General features: G+C 44.2%; 1 non-coding gene across 1 annotated transcript; it reads right to left on the reverse strand.

Moving 5' to 3' along the window:
- Positions 1–2,848: 2,848 nt before the first annotated feature.
- trnap-ugg lies at positions 2,849–2,920 on the reverse strand. Its single transcript has one exon. It is a non-coding gene; the product is annotated as a tRNA-Pro (tRNA).
- Between the last annotated feature and the right edge of the window lie 3,377 nt (positions 2,921–6,297).

Genomic DNA, 6,297 nt, shown 5'->3' on the forward strand with positions numbered 1-6,297 from the left:
TACAGTTGACCGGGGAAGCTCTAGCAGGGCAGAAATGTCACAAACTGACTTGTTGGAATGGTGGCATCCTATGACGGTGCCACTTTGAAAGTCACTCAGCTCTTCTGTAAGGCTGATGGAGATTGCAATGCTTGTGTGCTCCATTTTATACACCTGTCAGCAACGGTGTGGCTGAAATAGCTGAATCCACTCATTTAAAGGGGTGTCCACATACTGCTGTTATGTTCTAGTTCCTTTCTGTGGGAACTAACTTGTGTGTATTTTTCATAAAAAATTACAATGCATTTAAAATGATATAAAATGCAAAACCGCTTGCATTTGCAGTCTTACCTTACATCATTTGGAACAAGATATTTCAATTCTACCAGTGTATTTTGTGCAACTGTTTGGCTAGGTTATGAATTAGATTGGCATAGAAAGAAACTGTGAGGCATGCTGTATCTGTGTACTTAAAGACCAGAAAAGGCCCTGTACTGAGGGGACTTAACAAAGGTCTTGTGATGGAAAATCAAGATGGCGGGTGATGGTGATGTGATGCGGTTAAGGTTTACCTTAAAGCCAGGGCGTCCTGAGGAGGTTTTGAAGCCTCTCAGTTTTCCGCTAGTGTGCTGGGCCCCTGTGGTGTGGAGGGAGGGGTGGGAGGGAGGGGGGGAGGGAGGGGGGTTAGCAGTCAGTGTCTGTCTCCTGGCTACTCCCATCCAGGCATCAGCTTTGACAGATCCCCTTAGCACGTCTGTGTCCCAAATGGCACTCTATTCCCTATTTAGTGCACTACTTTGACCAGAGCCCTATGGGGAATAGGGTGCCATTTGAGACGTAAAGTCAGTGTCTAACCTCCATACGACTCCAAGGTCAGCCTTCTGAAGAGAGGAGGGATTACGGCTAGTTGTGACACTGACACACTTTTGTATTTTTCTCAGAATATTGTATTTGAGTAGAAGAAAATGATATGAAACGGAAAGTCAAAATGAAAGTAAAATCTATAGCTAAATGCAAGCATTGCTATTTGCTACAATGTCAGACGTGGATCAATCGCTCCAACTATAACCACTCAATGATATATTGCTGACCTATTAATGCAATCACAAAGACAACATCATTTAAAAGATGCACTGCATCCTCCCTAGCAACTCATTTAAAAGATGCACTGCATCCTCCCTAGCAACTAATTTAAAAGATGCACTGCAGCCTCCCTAGCAACTCATTTAAAAGATGCACTGCATCCTCCCTAGCAACTCATTTAAAAGATGCACTGCATCCTCCCTAGCAACTAATTTAAAAGATGCACTGCAGCCTCCCTAGCAACTCATTTAAAAGATGCACTGCATCCTCCCTAGCAACTCATTTAAAAGATGCACTGCATCCTCCCTAGCAACTAATTTAAAAGATGCACTGCAGCCTCCCTAGCAACTCATTTAAAAGATGCACTGCATCCTCCCTAGCAACTCATTTAAAAGATGCACTGCAGCCTCCCTAGCAACTCATTTAAAAAATGCACTGCAGCCTCCCTAGCAACTCATTTAAAAGATGCCCTGCAGCCTCCCTAGCAACTCATATATCACCTGCTTTACTTAAAGCTGCAATAAGTCCATTTCTGGGCAACCCGATCAAATTCACATAGAAATATGTGTTATCTGATACTTCTCATTGAAAACAAGTCTAATAAGCAGTAGATATATTCTATGTGCATTATTTCTATGCTTTGCGTTCTTTAACTTTGTTTTATGCGGGGGGGTATTTTCGGTTTTGTGCACCAGTTTCAAAACAGCTGACAAAACAATATTTTTAGTTATGGAAAATCTATTTTACAGCAGTTTAGATGGCAGAGCGATTTCTGCATAGTGCAGCTTTAACAAAAGGCACATCTCAATAGGTGGTCCAGGTATCATGACATAGCACCAGTGTGTGTACTTTACTGTATTTCCACTTGAAATATTGTTTTTCAACCAGAAAAGTGAAGAAAAAAATAAAAAATAATATTTTTTTTTTTTTTTAAATAGCTGGAGTGCGTCTTTAAGTTGGAATTCAGTTGCGCTGGTTGGGAATTGAAACCCGGGTCACTGCTGCTGCGGGTTCGCAAAAATCAGCAGAAAAGGTCAAAATAAGGTCACCAAAATGTCTGTTTTCGGCTATACATGCTGAGCACCATACCACCAACGCATGAGATCTGATGAGAATGTTCCCAGTTGAATGTGTGCAGAGGTTGTCTCCGCAATAGTAATTCGCATAATCTTAGTATCATGAGATTCCATAAAAACACATTCCGATATTAGGAGAATTTACGCAGCAGGTTAGGATAATTAACATAGCAGGTTAGGAGAATTAGGTTAAGGTCAGGAAAAGGGCTATGAAAAGCCAACTGACATTTACTCCTGAGGTGCTGACCCGTTGCACCCTCTACAACCACTGTGATTATTATTATTTGACCCTGCTGGTCATCTATGAACGTTTGAACATCTTGGCCATGTACTGTTGTAATCTCCACCCAGCACAGCAAGAAGACTACTGGCCACCCCTCAAAGCCTGGTTCCTAGCTAGGTTTCTTCCTAGGTTCCTGCCTTTTTGGGGAGTTTTTCCGAACAACAGTCCTTCAAAAATCTGCATGCTTGCAGTTTGGGGTTTTAGGCTGGGTTTCTGACATCGGGTTGATGTAAAATGGGATTTATAAATACATTGATTGATTGATTATGGAAAATGCTCTCCTAATCTGCTACAAATAAGTAACTTCCGGTTGCAGCTGTATCAAAGTGGCGTGTTTTTAGGGAGTCCCTTAGCATAATAGCTAGTTAAATAGTATGATCTCTTCATAAATGTTGATTTTCAATGTACCGTTGAGCTTCAAAAAGTTGGGCTCGTCCGGGATTTGAACCCGGGACCTCTCGCACCCAAAGCGAGAATCATACCCCTAGACCAACGAGCCAATACAACCTCAGTAGGTTAAAAAGGTTAATAACACATTACAACCATATACTTAGAACTATTCCAAGATAGACAATTGCCTGTCATTTTTAACGGAAGCAAATTACTCCTCGTGGGCAGAGAGAAGCTTATTTTGCACATTTCCGTTAGGGAACGCCTACTCTGTGAAGTGGGCGTGTGCAATTACTCAAATCGCCCTCTCTAAACAACGCAGGTTCACTCAGTTCCTTACAGATTTTAGTTTTGGAAACAGAAAACTGTATTGACATGTATGAAATATTTCATCGATGAGAAAATTTGCCAAAAAAGTCGGCCAAAAATACATCTCGCTCCATTTTCTGCCACTGGGCTTCCTCTCACCACCATATTTGGTAGTGAGTGGAAACAACAACCGGATGCTTCACAATTATACATTCGGTGAAATATCTGGGTCATTGTTCTGTGTTTTGTTACATTATATAATTAATTACATAACATTTGGCTTTGTTCTCTGCTAGCTTTGAAGTGACCGAGTTGTGCTTTTTAATTATATTTATAGCTACTTGCTAGTAGCCTCTGTCACAGGTTTTCATCGCGTATATTTTGTTTCAACGTGAAATGGGGCCGAGGCTAACTTGATAACTAGGTATCAAGATAAGAAGATGATGAATGCGTTGTGCTTTACGGCTCTCTGGTGGCAAAATGCAGTTGCATTCGCGAGTAAGTTGTCTTTGGCTAGCTAGCTACACTCATTACAGTATAAGAACAGGTTTTTAGTCTTTAGTTAGCTAGTAACGAACACTTGGCTGGCTCGTTATCAACTCCGGCTTCTGAAATATTCACTCCGGGGTTACACTACAATTAATATAACATTATTATGATGATGATATACCATGTGTTACACATTCACCTACCATTTCATGTCTGTGACTCCAGGCAGACAGTTTTACTTGTGTCAGCTTCCGGTGCAGGAAGTGTTAAGTACGCTGGACGTTCACCTCAAATCAAATTGTATTGATCATATGCGCCGAATACAGCAATCCAATCACTTCAATGCTGGTAACAGGAAATAGGAAAGAAACAGGAAACGGCCTTCCTCAAACTGTTGCCACAAAGTTGGAAGCACAGAATCATCTACAATGTAATTGTATGCTGTAGCATTAAGATGTATCTTCACTGGAACTAAGGGGCATAGCCCGAACCATGAAAAACAGCCCCAGACCGTTATTCCTCCTCCACCAAACTTTACAGTTAGCACTATGCATTAGGGCAGGTAGTGATCTCCTGGCATCCGCCAAAGATTCTTCCGTCGGACAGCCAGATGGTAAAGTGTGATTCATCACTCCAGAGAACGTGTTTCCACTGCTCCAGAGTCCAATGGCGGCGAGCTTCACAACACTCCAGCCACGGCTTGGTATTGCACATGATGATCTTAAGCTTGTGCGTGGCTGCTCGGCCATGGAAACCCATTTCATGAAGCTCTTGGCGAACATTTATTGTGCTGACATTGCTTCCAGAGGTAGTTTGGAACTCGGTAGTGTGTTGCAACCGAGTACAGATGATTTTTACCCGCTACCGGTTTCAGCACTCGGCGGGGCTGCGAGCTTGTGTGGCCTACCACTACCAATTCTCAGCTGAGCCGCTCCTAGAAGTTTCCACTTCACAATAACAGCACTTAGTTGAGCAGGACAGATATTTGATGAACTGACTTGTCGGAAAGGTGGCATCCTATGACGGTGCCACGTTGAACGCCACTGAGCTCGTCAGTACAGCCCCTTCTACTGCCAATGTTTTTCTATAGAGAATGCATGCTCGATTTTATACACCTGTCAGCAAATGGGTGTAGCTGAAAGACAAATCCACTTATTTCAAGAGGTGTCCACGTACTTTTGGCCATGTAGTCTGTTTTCCACCAAGCCATCTTAAGATCTGGAAAAGAGCATCTGCTAAATGACAAAAAAAAAATGCATTGTAAATGTATAGTACTAATACCCATAGCTTACTCTAAGGTAACTGAGCTAAACGACTACCGCCCCGTAGCACTCACATCCGTCATCATGAAGTGCTTTGAGAGACTAGTCAAGGACCATATCACCTCCACCCTACCTGACACCCTTGACCCACTCCAATTTGCTTACCGCCCAAATAGGTCCACAGACGATGCAATCTCAACCACACTGCACACTGCCCTAACCCATCTGGACAAGAGGAATACCTATGTGAGAATGCTGTTCATCGACTACAGCTCGGCATTCAACACCATAGTACCCTCCAAGCTCGTCATCAAGCTCGAGACCCTGGGTCTCGACCCCGCCCTGTGCAACTGGGTACTGGACTTCCTGACGGGCCGCCCCAGGTGGTGAGGGTAGGCAACAACATCTCCTCCCCGCTGATCCTCAACACTGGGGCCCCACAAGGGTGCGTTCTGAGCCCCCTCCTGTACTCCCTGTTCACCCACGACTGCGTGGCCATGCACGCCTCCAACTCAATCATCAAGTTTGCGGACGACACAACAGTGGTAGGCTTGATTACCAACAACGACGAGACGGCCTACAGGGAGGAGGTGAGGGCCCTCGGAGTGTGGTGTCAGGAAAATAACCTCACACTCAACGTCAACAAAACTAAGGAGATGATTGTGGACTTCAGGAAACAGCAGAGGGAACACCCCCATCCACATCGATGGAACAGTAGTGGAGAGGGTAGCAAGTCACAGACAAACTGAATTGGTCCACTCACACAGACAGCATCGTGAGGAAGGCGCAGCAGCGCCTCTTCAACCTCAGGAGGCTGAAGAAATTCGGCTTGTCACCAAAAGCACTCACAAACTTCTACAGATGCACAATCGAGAGCATCCTGGCGGGCTGTATCACCGCCTGGTATGGCAACTGCACCGCCCTCAACCGTAAGGCTCTCCAGAGGGTAGTGAGGTCTGCACAACGCATCACCGGGGGCAAACTACCTGCCCTCCAGGACACCTACACCACCCGATGCTACAGGAAGGCCATAAAGATCATCAAGGACATCAACCACCCGAGCCACTGCCTGTTCACCCCGCTGTCATCCAGAAGGCGAGGTCAGTACAGGTGCATCAAAGCTGGGACCGAGAGACTGAAAAACAGCTTCTATCTCAAGGCCATCAGACTGTTAAACAGCCACCACTAACATTGAGTGGCTACTGCCAACACACTGTCAATGACACTGACTCTACTCCAGCCACTTTAATCATGGGAATTGATGGGAAATGATGTAAATATATCACTAGCCACTTTAAACAATGCTACCTTATATAATGTTACTTACCCTACATTGTTCATCTCATATGCATACGTTGATACTGTACTCTATATCATCGACTGCATCCTTATGTAATACATGTATCACTAGCCACTTTAACTATGC

This window comes from Oncorhynchus tshawytscha, linkage group LG05 (assembly GCF_018296145.1).
Source record: "Oncorhynchus tshawytscha isolate Ot180627B linkage group LG05, Otsh_v2.0, whole genome shotgun sequence".
Lineage (NCBI taxonomy): Eukaryota > Metazoa > Chordata > Actinopteri > Salmoniformes > Salmonidae > Oncorhynchus > Oncorhynchus tshawytscha.